Source organism: Varroa jacobsoni, unplaced genomic scaffold, assembly GCF_002532875.2.
Source record: "Varroa jacobsoni isolate VJ856 unplaced genomic scaffold, vjacob_1.0 contig01111, whole genome shotgun sequence".
NCBI lineage: Eukaryota > Metazoa > Arthropoda > Arachnida > Mesostigmata > Varroidae > Varroa > Varroa jacobsoni.
The window spans coordinates 50267-72071 of NW_019214585.1; the positions used below are offsets into that span (position 1 = coordinate 50267).

General features: G+C 41.1%; 1 long non-coding RNA gene across 7 annotated transcripts in view; it reads right to left on the reverse strand.

Annotated features, from left to right (window-relative positions):
* The window catches only part of LOC111271844 (uncharacterized), a 44594-nt gene that overhangs the window by 1867 nt on the left and 20922 nt on the right, over nt 1-21805 (reverse strand). The gene's annotated exons all lie outside the window — the stretch shown is intronic.

Genomic DNA, 21805 nt, shown 5'->3' on the forward strand with positions numbered 1-21805 from the left:
TTCAATTAAGTTAGCTTCTTTTTTCAGACGCACCGTTAAAGTAAATATATTTTACCAAACTATAGCAACTATCTAATAACAATAGTTATTACGGACACTCATAACCATATGTGCTAATATTTATCGGCCTCTGCTTTTATTATTCGCACAATTTTTTTCATCATTTTCTAAATATCTAATTAGAACAATTTCTATCGTATATATATATATATATAGACAGCCAAACGGCGATCGCATAGGCAGTTAGTTACTTTACTTTGAAGGGAGATATTGTAATCGAAAATCTCACTAGTGTTAATCCTATCACGCTATTGTCAGAGCCTCAGGGGTTTAGTATGCCTGTTCTCAATGATTACCGTCTTTCTAATAGAAAAGCTGCCGTCTGTTGACAGTCGCGAACACTCCCTTCCGCAACAAAGACACTGGCCGAACATAAAAAGATCAAAAACTAATAACAATACCCGTAAACGTTCATCATTCGATGACAATAGTGAAAAGAGTCTTTGCTTACACAAATATACTCAACTCAACCAGGCTAATGATATGTAGGCAGATATATCATTTTGCTTAATTTACCCTTTAAAAAGTACTTAATAAATTAGCGACATGCTACTTGGGACGAACCTTAGTAAGCTTCGCTGGCGTTCCTTGAGATGTAGCATAAAAACGTTTATGACAATTAAAAAAAATGATTGCTTCAGGAATCGAGGACAATGATAGGTTGTATTTAAACCTTCGACAAATACGTATTTGTGGTTCTGGCGCACTTCACAACAAAATTAAACCCGAACAGCTTTCCGCTGCCCGATTAATCCGAGTACAATTATAGCAAGCACCTCTATATGGCTACTAATTCTAAATCTTCCACATTGACGGATAAATAATAAATAAAAAATCGCACAGAAGTAGATAGACTAATAGCATTCGTTTCTCTTCTTGGAAAAAGTTTGTCTTCTTTTCAGCGCCTTGCTAGATAAAAGTAAGTTTTGTTTTTGCTGTTTTGTCTATTACACACACAGGAACCGTGACGGGGTAAAAATACGGTGACGTTCCCTGTTTGACCAGGGCCCGTATCAGAGGTCGAAAATGCTTTCCAAAGACCCCGCCTCGAAGGTCGAACGGGTGCTCCCTAGTGCAATTCGATGTCCACAGAATCCAGCATTGCTGTCTTTCGGAGCAAATCTTTCAGAGCTTGAGCGGCAATACCCGGCGCCCGAAATGCAATAATTTAAAATTTATCATTCAACTAGTGTTTCGACGTCGCTTAAGGGATAGGACATCGAAGATACTATATCGCGGATTACACTTGCGGGCCATGTTTCATCGTTGAGGTGCCACGTTTTAGGTTGAACATCAATCGTTCAAGAAAGAAATGAAGTTGATCACAAAAAGTGTGGGTCCGTAAAAATCTCATTGCTGGAGATTTTAGATTGATGATAAGGTTTTCCCTATGAGAAAAAACCGCTACCATAAGTGCAAAGATTGTAATTTCCCCGAACGACAGACCGATAATGGTATTGCCGTAGCGCAAATGGTTTTGCTATGCGTTCATTCAACCAGCGTAGAATACTTCCTAGAAGCTTGTAATAAAAAATAGGGAAGGGCTTCGAAACTTCCAAGCATGGGATTAAATTGGCTACGCTTTAAAGAGCATGGCACTCCGCTTGAGCCGTTTGGCGGACCTCCGACGGCGGACCGAGTTTCGACGACCACTAAGTTGTACCATCGCTGTCGTTGCAAGAAGGCGGCGCAATGAATCAGGTATCGAATATGCTCGTCTTAACGAGCGCATAGTCGACAAGTAAACCGTTAATGCTATGTTATCGATTCAGGTCACTACGGAAACATCATTATGAGAATATTTGTTTTATACAGTTTTGTACAGTTCCTTCTCCAACGCTGCGAAACACTTGAGGTGTAAAAGAACCTACCTAAACGTGGCTATCTTCAGCCACCGATATTTTCCTTTAGGATACTTTTTAATAAAGTGTCTTTTGACCTTTTTGTACGCGATGGAATGCACGGCCAATGCGAGGTTCGGAAGCTTTTCGTACGATCTGTAACAGACATAATCCATCTACACGTAGCTTTTAGCTGCGTCGCTGAGATCCGAATCGATCGTGACGAGCATGTTACCACTTTCGTACGTTGACGAAGCTTATATCTTCGGACATAAAAGCTGGGCTCCATGCCTCTCCGGTAACGCAAAGGGATCTAATGGCTGTGCTGTAATAACGATGGCTGGGCAAGATGACTACATTGGACAGCGTTATCTTTTGTAGGCACCAGACACCGGCAGACATAGTGGTCATTGATCATGATGAACGATGGTAGTTGCTCTTACGTGACACTGGAATAGACACTAGAGGTGCTAGTTGTAAATTGAAAGAAAAGCTGCTGTTCCCTTCTTACTCAACGGCTCTGGACTCAACATGTTGACTCTCCAGGAGTTGGAAAAATTTGCGAAGGCTGCTTCCTTGGATTATTGTCGTGACGAGACACTGCAGGCTGATCAATTCCTAAACAGCGCCTTGGACCGACGCTGGTATGACTTTTTTCATATAAGAAACAGCTTTGTAACAGAATTTTTATCGTGAAAAATGCCGTTACCAGACGTCTTCGCTGAAGCAGGGCCACAGAACTTCAACCTTCCTGGTGTGAAAGGCTTGGCTGAGGTTCTTATGCGTTATTCCTTGGAACGGCTTTTACACTTTTCTGCTCGTTGCCGCACACAAAGAACGCTCATGTTGGAGCTAGTTAAATCGAAGTCAGCCGTAAGCACAATGGTCTTGCGGAAAAGCCCGGTTGGCTTCCATATATCGGCTTGTGGAGCATGCGCAGTACCCGTTCGATTGCGAATTTGCAGAGGATATGAACCCCAGCTTCATGAACGTTAAAGCAGTTAACGAAACTCGTGTTGTTTTCACAATCGCTACAATGACTACTGCCTCGCATTGTCAGCCGGTGATGTTATCCGACTTAACTTATTAAGAAGTTGACATGACCAGCCAACGAATCCTTCAGACATATTCACGCTACGATTATGGCCCCATATGCTCGTGCTGTCTCTGAAACAAAATTCGACTGTCGAAAGACAATGGACTCCGATTAAGTTTTCTACAGTAACTGCCATTACGGCATTTGATTTGGGAAAAGCCTGAAGACTCTCTGAAGAGGTTTTTCAGCTCAAGCAAGCCTACCCGATTTTCCTCCGACTTAGTAACTATAATAATTTGGCCATCCTTTAAAAAACAAGCTTGTTCGCCTGTGCCGCTAACTACATTTTCCGCCTCTCGACATACACCCTTCAGGCTGGCTATATCTAACCGACTTTGTTTCATGTTAAAAATATCTGGGCAGGTTTTAATAAATGATTCGGACATCATTTCGGCATCTAACGGCGACCTGGACATGACCACCGTGTGCTGATTTCATCGTAATGCTGAAGTGATGCATTATCACCCCCATTTTTATGATGATTAATTATTAGTTATATGATACGTTATCAGCATTATCTGTAGAGCCATTAACATTCGGCTTCTTGTTCCTGTGACTCATGGTTGAATCTCGGCTTCGTTCTGTTGTAGGACTTAGGCCCTCAGCAAGAGCAATCTTTTAACAGTTGTCCTATAGGGTTGATTGTTCCGTACGGATCTCCTGTTGCAGACGAACTAAATCTCTCGAGAAAAGAATGTTCTCAGTGCAATGAGTTGCGTAAATTCTCTGAAACGGTAAAAGAACAGCTTCTCGTTTAAGTACTCGGTAACTTCGGTTACATTTCGCTCATAGTCATTAGCTACTTTTTGTATTTGGCGACGAACGAACGGTAGTCCAATAAAAAGTTAACCTTGCTCACAAGAAAGGAAGTCAATTGATTTATTCCCATGCAAAGATGTTCTATCGAACTGTTCACGGAGATCCGGAACGATGGCCAGCTATTATTGTCTGCCGAATGGAGAAGTTACTATTGCCACATGATGAAGCTAAATATTTTTTCGTTGTCGGAACCAACCGGTCGAAAATAGCTGCTGGTCATAAGAGATCAAAAAGAGGAGGCACTTTTTGTAGAAATTCGTTATTTGATTGAGACTACCTGCTTGTAGCAACTACATTTCTGTAGCCCAACCATGGCCACGATCTTAGTTTTCAAACGATGCCAGAATTTTTCAATGAAGTTTAATGAACAAACAGTAGCGTTGTAAAGCCGAAGAAAAATATGAAAATAGAAGCCATTGAGTTCGTACAGCCGTATGTTACCTTGCGTCCAATATTTCAGTTGTAATATCTGTGCCATATGCCTTCGCTCATACATGCAACTGAACGAGAGCGCTAAGTCGGCTTAATACGAATAGGTCTATTCTAATAACTATACTTGCATATTTTTACGTTACCTATATTTAATGATTATTTTTCCAAGGAACTCGACCGCATGTCTTTGAGCTCTGCTACGGAACAGAATAGGAAATGCTTTACTATTTAAGTTGAAGAACTTTCAATACGGTCAAGTATATGGTGACATTAGAGAATAATAAAATGTCTCTAAACAATTGGCGCCTTTGTACGCCTAGTAACAACACATTATTGCACATATATAATTAAATACATGACTGACATCGACCGGTTAGTAAACGCCGATCATATGTTTTTCATTTCTGCGTCAAGTGGGTAAGCTTCCACGTTACACACGGCTATCTACGTCGACATACGTATCGATACAGCGACGTCGCTCAGACGGAGAAAGGTACTGGAGAAAGGTGCAGTTGTATGTGTGCTTCATGGGTGGACAGACTGAACAACCAGCCCTCCAGCTATGTAGCGGCTTCGTTCTCCATCTACGGATAAAGGCAGATAAATCAACAGCTTACGGTCAAGCAGCGATAATAACGACCGCGATTGAGTGCTGTTTGTATCATTGATATGGCAGTCGAGGCAACGGCATCTAAATACGAACGGCAGTCAAAACCGCTATTTTAATCGAGCTACTATCTGATCGGACTTTCCCTCCAAAGCAGCAACAGGCATCTGTGCCCGACAACGGGAACGGAATAGCGGCTAGCAGCGCATTTTCCCTCTGGGGGCGCCTTGGCAGAGAAGCTGTAGAAATCTGCTGATGTCGTTTGGCGAATTGCGATACGCTGACAACAGCTGTGACCCGACGCCGCGATACCCGTGCATCCACCTGTCGGTTCCTCGGCGGCCCCAACGCCGCTGTTTCTGCTGCTGCACCCGCGCTAATCGTATCACTATGGTAAATCCGAAGTCGAACTCAAAAAAGATCATATCTCGATCTTCTATTTTGCAACCGCATATATATATATAGAACCAAAACACGACCGAGAGAAGGACAGAAATAGAAGGAAAGAAGGAGCGTGAGACGACGCGAGGGAGAGCGGACGGCCAAGAGGTAAGGATGGGGATAACGCAGTTGGCGAGGGAAAGGGGATATAAAGGAATAACCGGAAAGAGATAATATAACAGGTAAGGAAAGCAAAGTCCGGAGGTAAATCGTGACGAGTTATTCCTTGGGTGAATATGATTGCATGATAGCCACAGATGAGGGCAAGAGAGAGCAGGAGCAACCATTCAGTTAATTTAAGTGTGCTAAAATATAGCGATAAGGTAAATAAATAGAACCACATTATTGCATCATGAAGATAACGCAAACGAGCCAAAAGCGAATACTATTATCAGCAGCTACCGAAATGGCAGCTGCTTGGAAGTAACTCATCGTTTCAGAGATTACGGGCTATCCACAGCAGGAAAGTTCCTGTTTCTTGTTTTCGATAACATCACTGTCTATCCGTTTGTGAAACAGGAAGGTAGTGGCTTTCTTTAGCAGGAGAAAAAGTGTTACATGAAGATCCCTTTAGGATGCAGATAAGATTTAATCTTTTTTTTTTCTTTTTTTATGGCATTCTACCTTATTAACCCTGTTCGGACGCTGTTCCTTCAGGAAGCATTTTTTTCGGCTAGATTTGCTGAGGTTTGCAGCTAGAAGACTTAAGCTCGCTTGATTAATTGGCGTAGGAAGAACATATTGCATAGAACACACGTTGATGCTGATTTAATGCAGAGATAACGATATTCACTCGTCTGCTCACTCGACGCTCTTGTTTGTAAACCATTCAGGTAAACCTCTCACAGACAAATAACATATTGCACTAACAATCCTTTCTGTATAAGGGTGAAGAAAACACGATCTCTTATAGATCTATTTCACGCTATATTGTCATCATGACATGGAACAGAGACAGTCAATGTTAAGTGACCATATGAACCCAAGTGATATTGAATGAATGTAGGATCTGAATTGTCAGAGATATCGGTAGCACTTGTTCTAAGCGGATAGTTATGGCCTTCGAACAAAGATAATATATATACAAGACAAATATAGTACCTTGTTTAGGGCTCTATGCCTTTGTAAGTGATGTTAGTATAGAGCCTGTGCCGCCGCAGTGAATGTCAAAAAATATAAAACAGTTCTATTATTGCGCATGAGTCTTTAATGCGATTTTTTTCTTATTATTTTTACGTTCTAGTTAGTTAAGCATTTATCATGTTCTCCTGACGTAAATACGGGATTTCGTAAACGGTTGTACGGGCTCCATAAGTATGAGGGTCACTGAGTTCAAAGTTAATGTGTATTACTTAGCATTGTAAGATCGGGCCGCGTTGTTGCTTGAGTTAATTTCTACCCAAAAACTAATTGATCAATTAAAACTCATTGAAATATCAACTCGTCGTGATCGCTACTAAAACCACTCTATTAATTATATTCTCACATTAAAACTAACTTATTAGTTTTAGTGTGAAAATACAATTATAATTAAATTAACTTATTATCTAATTAGCTTCTAACTGATATCACAGAACGTTCAATTAGTTCACATTGCGTCCCAAAAAAGGTCCACTTTTGTCAGCGTTCGTTTCGAACGGTTTGTAAATTATTCTGCACGCGCACAACGCGTAACGTTTGAATTTAGGGACAACTCTACAGCCTATGAACTGCTATGATATCCCTTATCCTCCATATATATATAGATAGATAGATATATCAAATCAAAGATGTCAATTGACTACGCCATATATACATGAACATTTAATATTTAGGAAACTCTTGCCTTTGTTACTTTATTTTCCCGTTCTCCTTCCGTTCGTACTGAAGAACAAACGTCTTACACTAACTAGAAAAGTCCATAATAGCTCACTAAGGTTACTGTTGTTTATGTCGCATAAAATTACAAACCTGGTTTATGCTGCTGCTGCTGCTAACAAAGCTCTTCGGACTGCCATTGAGAGCTAGTCTGATTTCGTCTTCTTGTTTTACTATAGTCTAGTTTGAAAAATCTTTTTGACGTCTTTTTTTACGCTGTTTTACGCCCAGTCCGCTAAGGGGAAAATTGTTGAAATATGCATCGTATCTGTTGATAAATCGTTTTGCTGGTGGGATTACGGTAACGAATAAGATCGAACCCACAGATACTGAACCAACGTTAGCTGACATCTAACAATTGTTGCGGCGACACAGAAAACAGTATAACGATATCCTTCGTAACTTCATTATTAATATGGTTGTTACGTGCACTCAAACAGTCGATAGAACAGAACGGCTGTAAAAGAAAAGCAAATGTGATTTCGAAGCTGTCGATCATGGCTAGATTTAACTGTATAGAGCAAAAGCTAGTCAAAAGAAAACCAGCAATTTCCTAGATTCAAATCTGGAGGGAATAGCTTTTTCGGCCTAAACAACAACTGAGCTTCTGCCTATAGATTTTTGCCTAGCTGACAAAGACATGAGAAACATTTGCGGGCAGGCGCAATCCGAGATATAGACCCTCTTCTACCGTGAGACTCTTCGTTAAGGTGTGACATGGGCTTAAGTGTCAGGAGGAACTTGGTGCCGATTCAATTTCACAATTACTTGCAAAAGTGTACGAAAACCTTCAATAGCAGCTCGTCGCCCAAAATATTGGGTAAAAAATTTTTTAAAAAGAAAACCAAAAAAATACGAGCGCGCTTGCAAGCCCGTACAAAAATAGGATCTATTTAGAAATTCATCTGTAGATAATCGCTTACATCGGAAAAACTAGGATTATAACAGGACGGCCCTAGGGAGTTTCGAGAGAAAATTCAATATATATATATATATATATATATATATATATATATATACTAAATCTATTTAAATACAATGAAGTAAAGCGTGTACCAAAGTAGAAAATTCGTTTTATTTCTATCTATTTGTCAGCTTTTTGTCAAAGTACAGGTTCAAAATAAAGAAAAGCAAAGACGATTAGCGTCTGGCTGTCGTATAGCCAACTGCGATCGATTATCACCCAATACAAATGTATTACCATTCCAAATAAATTTATTTGAATATCGCTTGCTGTTAATATAACGATAATTATAATAATCACGATCAAGTTTGCCATTGTCTGTCTCTGCTCGTATCTAAGCAGATGTCACAGGGGCATTCTTAGCTCATGGCGTCCTTGTGACACCAAATACGTGAAGCAGCCCGGAAGATATCCGCGAGGTGTACCAATAAGAACTTTGACAGGATGAAGGATATAGGCCACATCGATAAACGCGCGATGACATTAGAATGACAGATTATTGTTATTAGAATGATCTCCTCGGTGGGGCTAGCTAACCATCGTTCGTATATATGCCTCTATTTTCGATAATTTTCTTGGCAATACCAACAAGGATAATCCATAACTGGCTACGCTTGTATGTGATATCATCTACTTATCTTTCTCTCATCGGTCACTCCCAAAACAAACAATACCGATAAGTACGCATCCCCCCTCGAACGCAAGACGGAAACAGCTACAAGTCGGATGAATTGCTTATCATCCACAAATAAGTAATTTTTTTGCATTATATCGTCTAACAGCCATTTACTAATTGTCGTCCAACCGGATTTGGTTTAATGTCCTGATAAGCCATACCCAACGGCGGTCCCAAATATAAACCACTTATAGTCTTTCTAGACGTACATTACGTGCTTCTAGAGCTGCACGCGACGGAACAGATACGATGATATGGTCCATTTCGTTGATCGCGTTTTAAAATACGCTAAGACAACAACGGAAACAAACGGTTCTAGTACCTCAGAACTGCGGCCGATCCATATCTAAAGGGCTTGGTCGATGATGACGTGTATCTACGTGAACTACCTGCATCTACCAACCTTTCTAGATCCCTCTCGATTAATCGAAGCTGAAATCACTGACACTCCTCCGATTTCATACACTTGGTAATGAAGGTAACAAATAGATACAATGTTTGCCACAATGTTACCAGCGGCCTACGGGTACTGATGTTATAATTGTTACTGCCGTATATTTTTGTGTGTCTTTCAATCATTACGTAGGTCGACATCGTTCTAGGTAGCAATGACAAAGCTGACCGCAACGACTTCAATGTTTTTTTCTGACCTGGCACGATGCCAAGCTGGAGTACTTCTTTCCAGCTTACTTCCCTCACATCCTATTTTTTTAGTAAACTTGGCTGGCTGTACTAATGCTGGTGGCAATGCTGATATTGGTAACGACTTACTACCAATGGTCAACATAGGTGCAAATTGAATCAAAGTAATTACCGGAACAACGCGACAATCTGGCGAATTAGGCTCTCCGCTTTAAGGCCACATGACCACCGTCACCGACACATTCTACCCTGAACTTGTGCACACCTATAATATGTTTCTGGGCCGGAGATGTTAGCCAACTGGAATTATGACCGTGTGCCGTTAAATTTCTTACTCTTAAAGCTATTCCCCACGTCTTCCTTTGTTTTTCAGTGTTCGTGTCATTTGCTACTGTTGACACTGCTGCCGTTGTGCAGGTGGTTCATCGTCGCTTTGTTTTTAGCATCTTAACAATGTTTCTTCGTTGATCGTATCTAATGGGCAACTCTGTCTGGTTGATTAGAACTCTACACTGTCTGTATGTGTTTCTTGGTAAACACTAGTATCGGCTGACAGAAAATTATCTTTCTGTTGCATTTCCTTTTTCTGCAAATTAGACTTTAACATCTTGTCAGACTTTTCTTGATGAGAAGCTCAGGAAAGGCATCCCTTGTCAGAGGTAGTAAAGAAACAAGGAAGACTAGCGAATATGGACCCCCTGATTGATGTTATTATTGCTGCTGACGGTAGCGTTGCCACGGCGTTAGCATAACCCCGCAGTAGAGGATCGGCATGCTCGTCGTGGTTCATAAACTTCGTCGTTAATCCGATGCGTCACTCCGGTTCGTAGACTGTGGACCGGCTGGTAATAGTTGAACCAGCTACATTGACGGTTAACTTATTTCGTAGTCGCCGAACAAGAATCACACAGTTTCTCTTCTTCTAGGATCAGATCTGCTTGGTTGACATTTACCCGATTTCACGAGCAGTAGCAAGCACTCCTTGCTACTCTTTTTTTCGTCTGATTTCTTTATGAAGATGTCTACCAAGTAAGCCAAACAAAAGATGAAAATCGACACAAGCAAGGAATACTCGTTGTGTTTGAATGGTCTATTGACTAATGTACCCACCACCAGCATCATCATATATATACTAGCGATATTTCATACTACACGAACTTACGTGTAAATCCACTGCTTGCGGCTTTATCGCTGGCAGCGGCGCCCGTATTTGCTGAAACCCATAAACACACACAGATATATATATTTACATATATTATATATATATATATATATATAAGCCAGTAGACGAACAATATAATATGCAATCTTCCGCCGGTGGCGTAATACCCCCAAAGCACGCACACAAGCGCTCACATAAGTACGACAGTTCAACAGGCAGCAGCGGTAAGCGAGGTACAGCTGCGACCTCCTTCGGAACGTCGGAAATAAACGGTAACGCTACAAATATTGTCGTCATCATTGGGATCGGCAAAGAGCAGCGACCCCAGTAGTTGGATTAAGAATGGCACGTCCGGGGGGAAAGTATGCTTTGGTCCATCCCCTGATTCGATTAGATGTTTCTTGCATTTTCGCTGGGCGGACAAAGCTCATGCGAGGTGAATGAATACCAAAGCAATAAGTACATACACGTATACAGGAGGGTACAGGACGAGTATGCACACGCATGTATTTGACATAAGACCAATCGTTTCAGTATATTGTATAATGAAGTTGACGAGTTCATTAGCGTACAACTCTGGAGTACTACATCCTGATGAAAGCAACATAGCGTATATTTGTTAATAAAACTACACATGTACGTGTGGGCATTCGGGCTGAAAAACCTCTAAATCCCGATTTCAGCGAGGGCTGTATGCCACTTAGTAGAGAACAAGGCTCTGGTTGACAAATGACTGGAAGGTATCGGACGAATAAATCAATAAATGTTTTCCCTGTTGAAGATGTCCCGATATTTCCCGAACGCATTCTGAATAAATCTGTTTTTACGTCGGAGAAGCGGCGCGGTAGGCACTTAGGAATTGCTAATGCAGATAGTTGGTTTCGTTAAGGAGTTTCATTGGCAGCGAATCAACCTAAAAAGATGATAATACTTTATTAAGTGTTTCTTCCATATTGGCAATTATCATAGATATTTAGCGATTTGTCAACTAACATGGCTGACGTAATGAACATCGGTAGGCAAGCCGCGTTGCTTAGCTAAAACTTTTTTTGCTATTTGCTAAGAGAAACTACGCATATGGTATAGAATAGAACCATATTTGAAGCACCACAAGTTCTCAGAGCATTCTTAATGGCTGCAATGAAGTCCTAAGGAATTCGCACGTTCGTATGGATGCGACCCATCTGTCGCGTAGCTAGCACGAACTTCGCCGCCCATAGTGACCTCGTTAATCTTAGGATTCATTCATGAAACCTTTATACTCAGCGATTACAATGCCCGGCATGATGCTGGTGTCTTTTGCATTTACCCGCCCGAGAACGATTAGCCCATTTTGTGGTCCCATTTTGTGGTCAACCATGTATATTTCCTGTCGGGCAGTAAGCAAAAGTAGTAGCAGAAAGTTTTCTATTATTTGTATTATTTCTAATACAAGAAATATAAAAAAATGAAAATAGACAAACAAAAAACCACACGCACACGAAAGGGGTGAAGCACTTCTTTTCCTCACTGCGAAGACATAACCGGTGTGCGCACAATAATAATTTCCTTTCGAACTCGCTGTACGGATTCAATGGTATCTACAAAATTTCACTGTTACTTTTGGGTAAAAGAGTAACATCAGTAATCGCTCTCGTCCGTCCGATTTCAACGATTCGTACGTTTACGTCGTATTCGTACGTTTACGTCGTATTCGTACGTTTACGTCGTACACGGCTTAAGACCTCGGTTACGCTATAGGTCAGCTTGTCAATTATACGTCACAGGATATTTTCGCATTGGCCGTATTGTACGGCAGCTGTGAATTCAGAGAGCTCTATTATTCGGTTAATTTAAGCAGAGTATTACGGCTTTCTGTTTAGGGGTAATATACTAGCTAGATGGGCACAGGATACGGAACGATAGCTTACATCTTGTATCTGCCTGATAAAAATTCGAACGTTCAACTAGTATATAGGCCACTAAAAAAGAGCAGATATCGTGTATAGCATGGAAGTTGTACACGATTATCTGGTATGACTCATGGAAAAAAACAACGGCTTAAAATTGTAACTTACTGAGAACACGACTGATAACGAGACACGCATTTATGATAAACATTTTCAAAAACTAAGATAAGTGATTTTTACTTTTTCCCCCAACATCGAAATAGTCAGTAAAAAAAATTAACAGTATTTTCCATTGTATTAGAACTATCGTTCTTGTTGTGGATGCTGGCTTAGGTCCTGCCAGGAACGTGTACTACATAACTGGTATGATCGAGTAAAGAAAACATGGCTACTATGCAGGACAGGATATTAGATTATAACATGCCCCCAGCCGCATAAAAAATGAAAAAATTCGCAGAATCGTGAATTACATGGCGAGGAAATTGTTCGAGCAGCTGGTTAATTTCGAATCGCCCCCAGTGTGGTTCGGTGGGACACAGTTCCAGCGATGGGTCGGATACAAGGAACGTGAGCAATGACTATTCGAATAGGCAGTGAGCCATTTGCAGGGACGTTTTACAAAGAGTGACTTGCTTTAACGTGAAGATCAGTGCGTGGGAAAGCTTTTGAAATGTTGGTATGCCAGCACCATATTTAGAGGAAACCGGTTCCCGAAACAGTTATTCCGTCGTTGTAAGAAGGCAGGCGAGACATTTCGTGAGTGCCAAACTGTTTCTGCTAGACCAACGAGGTATAAGACTTCATATTTAGTGTGTTATTGGATAACATTGGTGGAAGAACGGCCAGCTTCCTCACCATGGCAAACGTAAGCTCCCACGCTAAGCTAGTCTGTGTGGAGCGAGATCATATGTCGGTCGAGTACAGCATTTGTTAATGGGAGCGTTCCGAACGAACTGTGCTAGCCACCAGCTTCAACGATTGAAACACAGCTCGAACCACTGGTCGACTTCACCAACTCGATCGTAACGACCAGCCTTTATAACTATGCCGACTTCAGTTTATTGCGGAAAGGCTGGAAAGTGCACTGCTTCTTACCCCTTACCGTTCTGGCCGTGCTTCCGCAGGTAGCCGAAGCGCTAGTGTTTTGTAAATGGCATCAGGGTTGTCTAAACGGTAATTATTTGGCACTCTATGGCATGTTAATTTGTGGACAAAGGAGTTTCGATTAAAACACGTGCGTACATAAGCAGCTACGATATACGCCAATTTGCAGAAGGAAATCATCCGCATTCACTAATAGTATTACTACACCAACATGTTCAGGACGATGGGAGGTCTGGTTGTGTAAGCCTGTTGTCGTCGACCCATAATACAGGGTGCTCCGATAGCATAGGACGCCATAAGTTGTGCCATCTGTTAATCACTTTTGGAAATAACGAAGTCCCACCCCAGACATGCACGAAGAGATCGCGAGGGGTCTACGCAGCGAAGTGTACCATCGGCCTCATTGGGCGCTAAAGATTACCAGCCGCGGGATGAGGGCATACCACCGGATAAGCCTGGCCTAGTTGCAACGGAGGAGATAATATTTATCTCGTAATAGATAAAAATGCGTCTTCTGTTATATAGACGCACTTATAATAGTGACTGCGAAGTGCTCGTTCCTGGCAGCCAACGACAAAGCTAAGCCAGTCCTTTTCAACATATATATAGTATATCTTCCGTATACAATGCATACAACTGGAGGTTACCGTTCGAAGTAGACGCAAAAACTTCGCTCTTCCGTTCGAACGAGGTGCTTCTTCGTCCATAGCAATTGCGTACCGCCATTGCGGTTGAACTCTTGTCTTATCGGCTTCGGACTAATCACAATGAAGCCTTTCTCTCTCATTTCTCCGTGATTCGTGCCGGCATCGGTGACGTTTGCTGCTGTTCCTCATTTAGCGACCTGTAATCAGTTCGGGGTCTTTGGCTACGCCGTGGTTCGTTCTGTGCTCGACGTCGCTCTTTGCTATACATGTAAGCATTTGCCGTAGTGCCTTTTCGTATCGACTTCGTTCTAGTAAGCGTCGTGTGGATTGCGCGGTCATTGAGGTAAATGTGTTGACTCCGTCATAATCAATTCTATTCCGACTACTTCGACTAGTGTTGCCTTCCAAAGACGACAGAATATCAGTTGCGATGATTAGATATTCTATACTTATGGCCTATCCATCCACTCCTGTGTGTACCAGGGAATACTAGGAAGAAAGGGAATAGGGGAGAGGTAATGGCGCTAAAATTCAAAAAATATGTCCGTATTTAAGTGTCGTCCTGTAAGGGATAAAAAATAAAAACAATCGACACTATATCTCTTCAAACAATTAGATGTCACGCATTAATATAAGAATACTTAAGTTTAGTTTGAATTTAATAGATAAATAAAAGCATGAGGGTTATTTGAAAGTGAATGAAATCCTGCGGTCCGGAGAGAGGTAACTGTTGACCTACACATCGAGGGATTTAGCATTGCAGTCAAATAAATTACCTCATTAGGAACAACGTACACAATAGAAACAGTAGTAGGTAAAGTCTACTTTTCGCAATAGTATAGTGTGGGGGGGGGGGGGGTATTTGCTTACCGGTGGATGTGCGGCATTGAAAGAAGTCTGACGCTGCGATTTTCCTCGACAGTAATCACCCTATCAAAATCTTTGTCAGTGTAGTAACCACTGTTGATCTGCCTCTCGGCCTATCTGTCAGTGCTTTAAAAAACATCGTAGCTCAGCACGAAATAATGACAGAAAGACAAATGAATGCTTATCACTTCGTTAGGGAAGACTGAGTCATTGGCGTATCGTCATCCAACGAAACGAATGTCGATCAATGATGTTAGCTGGAAATATTCAATCCGATTCTTCTACTGTTGCTATATCCAGTCTGCTCGACGAACAGCTCGACGGTGACGACCGCTCGTCATCATGTGGCGCTATACATCTCCTGTATATTCTGTTGGCGGTCGGAGTGAAAGCGATTTTCTGAAGAATCACTTTCAAACAACAACAACAAACGAAGATCTAAATGCCGAAGAGCACCACCCGCTGTCAATTACGGTGAAACACGAGCGGATGGACAAAATAAGGTACGACTCAGCGTAGTTCACGCTAGCCCCTCAGCTTCCCGCTTAGACCCGGTGGCGGTGCAGTAAACTGTGGTACATTCGCCTCTTAAACCTGAAGGGCACGCGGTGGTCTGAATTCGGATCTGAGCATGAACGCACTTCGTTTCAAGTCGCCTAATGGAATGCCTCGTACAGCTTGGAACATTTAGGCCGCCTCCATTATGTCTGTTTGTCCTCATCCGGTTCATTGCTGCCGTTAGAAGAACACACAATTGCTGATGTCAATCCCAAACCGATGTATAAGACCGATGATGAATCAAACTGGACCCTTTACGGTTTGCGTGGTGTTTCTAGAAAAAGGAACATCGAATCTTACACGTTTACGGGTGACTCCCTATTAACGAGTAAATTTACCTGCGGGCTTTGCTCTTCTTTAGTAATTGATAAAATTAATTTGCGGTTGTCTTATAATCTATTACTAAAGAAGAACAAAGCCCGAAGGTAAATTTAGTCGTTAATAGGAAATAACCCGTAAACATGTAAAATAAACCACTGGAACACGAGAACGCGTTGTGAGGTATGGTTGTGATCTTGTTGTTGTTAGGTCCCTGCAATAAAATCCCTTTGTTTAGAACGACAAGCTGGCGGCTCGCTAGGACCATTGAATTAGATATAATGAAGATTCTCATGTTAATATAGCAGTACGGACTTTATTAGAAATGATTTTCGCTAAATCGGTGAATCTGATTAGTGAGTCAGGTGCATAAAGATTTACAAATTGAACTGAGCGACACTCAATAGCTGTGTGTTGACCTAGCGATGACGATGATGAGGAGTCGGATTAATTGACTTTTTGGACTACACAGACAGACTAGGGGCTACTGACAACAAACAGTTACTGCAAAAAGTAGGGATTGCCCCTTCTATTACGACTTATGCTATATTTCAAGGCTTTTCAACACTTGTCTGACGCGTATAACAGAGGCGTGTTAGAACGTGAGTTGTAGGTATTGCTCCAGCGCTTTAGCAGCATCTGCCAGTGTTGTCAAACTGGCTACGATATGACCCATGAAGTTCTTTGTGACTATTTGTAACTTGACCGTGGTATCGAAGAGTAACGTGCCGTTATAATTTTCGTCTCATGCTGTTAGCTGGCAGCGTTCAAACTAGTGGTGTTTTTCGATAGAACTTTCATAATAGCCTCAAAAAAGCTACTATATCAACCATTAATAGGATTGCCAGCGATATGACACTGGATCAATTGAATAGAAGTAATCGCAAATTTCCGACAAAAAATAGAAAAAAGCGAAAAATTTGGAAAAACTTTCGGATGAGGATTGGATCAGGTAGGGGGATCAATAGTGGTAGGAGAAAGATACCGAAATCATTAATTAATAATGATAGACTAAACCGGGTTTCAGCATCAGCGGAAAGACATCGAATATCAAACATGACGATAGCATCGACATAAATTTTCCTTGGAGTTCATATATCATTTCGACATATTCATTTCGAAATTACCCATAAAATAAATCATAAGGTCACTATAAGGTCTATTATCATGACGCTTTGGGTATTTTATTGGCGCTTCAGCTCAAAAACTCTGAAAGGTGGCTTGAGCTTAATTAGAAGCAGATTAAACGCGGCCATTTCCTGGTCATTTAAGAAGCTCAGTCTTCGACTCGTATAAAGACAGGTAAAGTTCACATGTGAGCTTTACACAGTTTGGGGTTCCAATACTTGAGATCTGTATATTTCTAAATGTGAGACTGATTCTTTTTGCTGAGAAACTACCCGGAGGAAATACGGTGAAACCGAGTTGTCAAAAGTTCCTTGTCCAAGTGCTTTTCCCTCCCTCCCTCCCTTCCTCCCTCCCTCACCCTCTCTCTCACTTTCTTTGTGTATGTTGCTATCTGTTCTGTCTATTCTATTTGTATCCGTGTTGTGTGACCCCTTGCTGCCCTCGCCACTATATAAAAAACGCTTCAGCGAGCAGACGCGACACTACCCGTGCGACAGTAGCAGATTGGCTGTATTTTGCTGCGTAATACAGTTTATATTCTGTATAACCACGAAAGTTGTTCATCATCTCAGAGAGTACTCTATCTGAAAAAATTAAATTTTCCCTATTGTCAAGTTGCATTGTAAATGGCTTTTTCCAATAATGATTACCTTTAAGATTACGATATCGTAATTATACATATCAGTCAGAGAATAGGAGCATGGAAAATCAACATTTGCGCACGGAAAACAGCGAAAGGCCTGAACCTATCGTTTTGTTCTAAGCACATAGATACACAGCGTCTTGTACCCTCCTCATGTGATGTTAGGGATCATAACGCATGAACGAGATACTTAATCGTCAAATGACTCCCGAAATTATCCTAGTCATGGGTTAATAGTAAAACAGAGCAAGACAAATACATACACACAGAGAGATACACATACAAGTGTCATTGTTCCAGCAACGAGCCCGTGCTCTGCAAGCGCCCTCAGATCGCTTTCCTATTGCCAAAAGAGTTGTTGGGTCGGACTCATGTATGGAATCGATGAATGAGTAACCATTGATCGGTTCCATTTCTGTGAACGAACTGATTGCCCTGCCACAGTTCCCAGATGCTGCTCATAGCTAGGGAAAAATATCTGCACTCAGCACGAGATAGTGGCTGCGGCGTTTTGGTGCTATTATCTTCATGCACCCGTTTAATCGCAGAATCGGCTTGTGAAGGAGATCTACTGTTAACTATCAAGATCGCAGTGTAACGTGATCAAACTGGTTTTTCTTTTTAGTACTGAACGGTTCTGCTTATTCTCCTTTGCGCTGTGGACCTATCTGGCCGGATTTACCTGTGGTCGAAATCGCGCACGCTTGTTTCTATAAACGAGTTCGATATTTACGTTTCATTTCGGCTCTCGTCGTGGTCGTTGGCACCGGAATCTCAGAAAAAAAAAAACTCAAAGAATGGGTTTAGGCGAATGAGTCCTGGCTAATAAGCTGACTTTTTCGTACGGCAGTCAACGACCATCGAACGAAAACATAGAGCCAGCAAGTGGCAAAAGCTAATACAAACTTCCGTAGAATGATTCGGGTAGCAGATCAATTGAGAGCAACTTCTCCTAGACATAAAAATGAACCGAGTAATACTTGCTTTGCATATCACTACTGCCTGGACACACAGAAAAACCACGACTACATGATCAGGTCACAACGATATGGCTAATGATATATGAGGGTTTGGGGGAGATCGACAGTTTCGTCAGAGCAACAGCAGCAATAGCAGTGGCAGAATTCGCAGAATGCCCTTACGCGTCTTTCGATGAACTTGTAGCAAGGGCAGAAAATCTAAATAGCCGCTACTAGAAAACGATGACTAATGTGCAGGTTGTTGCAACATTAGCTTATAGAAGATGTGATGCCTTACTGACAAAATAAAGCGAACTCAACCAGGCATATGCAGACCGCGTTGAAAACGCAGGAAGAATGCATGTAACTCGGGCCAATCAGGCGGAGGGGCGGTGATGAACCAGGACCGTTTTACAGACTGGCCTGCTAATCCTAAAACAAATCTGTTAACCTTTCCAACATTCTTAGTCGATAGTCGGCGTGAAAGATGTGCTGGAGTAGACCATGAATAACAGAGGCAAGTGATATTTCTCAGTTTGCCGGCACTGACGCCGGCCATTGAGACCAATGGTGCTCAACAGTGAACATTAAGCGGGGTGGTTGACCTGTTTAAAGAAGAAGGACATTCCTGTCATCATTAGTCGTGGAATCAATACCATTATCGCCGTCATGACCATCATATCAATAAAAGCGGATTTGTCTTCCGTAAATCCGTATAATTCCGTGAGCGACGATTTCTTTATTCCGAAATGTTGTTGTTGTTGTCGTCATTATAATCGCCTTTGTTTTTGTTGTCGCCGTCGTCATCGCCGTTGTTTTTGTTGTTGTCGTCGTCATCATCGCCGTTTTTTTGTTGTTGCCGTTGTTGTCCTCATCATTATCATCGCCGTTGTTTTTGCTGTTGTCGTCGTCGTCGTCGTCGTCATCATCGTCGCCGTTGTTTTTGTTGTTGTCATCATCATCGCCGTTGTTTTTGTTATTGTTGTTGTCGTCATCGCTGCGGATCATGTTTGTGTTGGCATTGTTCTTTGGGTGTCAGGAAGTCATGTGTACGGGATGGATTTGAGTATAATTAGATTAAACAGAAATTTTAGGTAAAAGTGGTGGTGATTTGATTCAAATACAGGTTAATGCTGCTAAAGGGAAACAATGTAAACATAAGCAAAAAAAAAAACTGTCGACTTGTTGAGTACATTACAAAAGATCATTTGGTCCTATTAATTGTTTCAATGACCCATTGTAATATTGTTGAAGTCCGAATCAATCATTTTACCGAACGCCAGCAACTTATAATGCACCTATAACATCATAACCCATTTTTGTTTTTTATTTGTATATTATTGTTACATTTGATCAATATTTTTTAATTTTTTATTTTTATTAAAAAATTAAAAAATTATTAAAAAATTTTATAATTTGTGATCATCCACTTTAAAAATAGCCTGATTTCTTTCCATTTTTCGCGTCAATTTTTATAGCACAAAATCGTTGAACTTTTTTCTAGCTAGCTTTTTCAAATGGCTTAAAACTGCCTGTTCCTAGGTGATATTATGGCTACTCCGGTGTCGGGCTTGCTCAGCTTTCAAAATAAGTTCATCAGCTTTTCCGTAATTGGTCAGCCACTGCGAGAAGCACTTTTCACGTCGAAATTTTCAGAACGAAAGCCATAAAATCATCTTTGGGCTATTTCTTCCGATAACACATTTTGTCCATAGACCGAACACATGTTTTCATGGGTCTGGGCAGTATTTGTGCCCTTACCGCAATGAAATTGTATAATGACAATAGTAAGCTTTTGCAGAAATTTTACTCGTTAATAGTTTCAAGTAAAAAGAAAGTGCTTGGTGCTTTCTTCGTCAACCCAATATTATAGTATCGTTCCTAAATGTACTTCCCTAAATGTAAACTATGTAAAAGAGTAAACGAAATAGATCGGAACTTGTTTGCATTTTATTGATAGAGTCATGTGGGTCTATTTGCTTACAAATCTAAGGATCGTTTAAGGTGATTCAGGTGGAGGACCGTTCCCATGACAACTTAGTAGGTAACATAGTTGCCTGCGAATCTTACGAACACGTTGTGGGACCCGGGTATAAACAGACTTCGTTTCGTGCTGGGAGCCAAGCATATGGTGGAGTAGCGAACGACGATACCGGACGTAAAGCCTGAATCATAGAGGTTGGGAAGCGTAAGGTGCCCCGTACATCACGTAATACTGAAGACCAGTCGTCTAAGGCATCCTTAGCGACGAGACTGAAACCGTTTATATTGGTCAATGAATTTAAGACTCCTATCCTATTCATAGCAGATAGGCCAACATTGTCGTCGATTAATCAACTCTACGAGCTTCATTGTTTTGGCATTTTTCTGTTATGAAAATCATTCGCCTCCTTTCGAAGACAGAGACCTCTTTAGCAAAGGGTTACTTTATAGAAATGGTTCGCCTCACCTTGGTCATCAATACACTTACAACATAGCGTTAACGTAAAGCGGGCAAGACCTCTCTGTCAGTTTGAAGTGGTCACATTGAATTTCATCATGCGAACGTCGTGTCGAAACGAATGTAACACAGACATTATCATACCTTTCATCAAGCGCCAACTGAAAGATTGCCACTGAGTTTATCTGGAAACGTTTTATTTTTTGACTATCTGTCTTCACTGATCGTCACAAAGGCGGCGTATGGCTCAGAGAGAATCATTAGCTTAGCCGCTAGTTAATATGATACAGTAGAAAATCAACAAATATATGTATAAGCCTTATTTCGCCTGTTCTATTTTTCATTAGTTTTCTTTAAAAATTAAACATTTTATTATTCTGTACTGTATTCGTTGCTGTTATCTTTATGTTACGATATCGAATTTTTATTTTAAAAGATTATTTTGCAATTATTACTGATTTACAATATTCACATAATTGTCAATTATGTATATTGCTTGGAGGCGATATAATATTGAAACTAAATGTTTTAGTTACCGATGCTGAAACCGGCCGGTAACTAACAAATGAACGCTTAACGAAGTTTTTGTCGAATATTTAAAGCTCATGTAATAGACAGCAGCGGTCTATCTATATACATGTATATGTTACAGGTG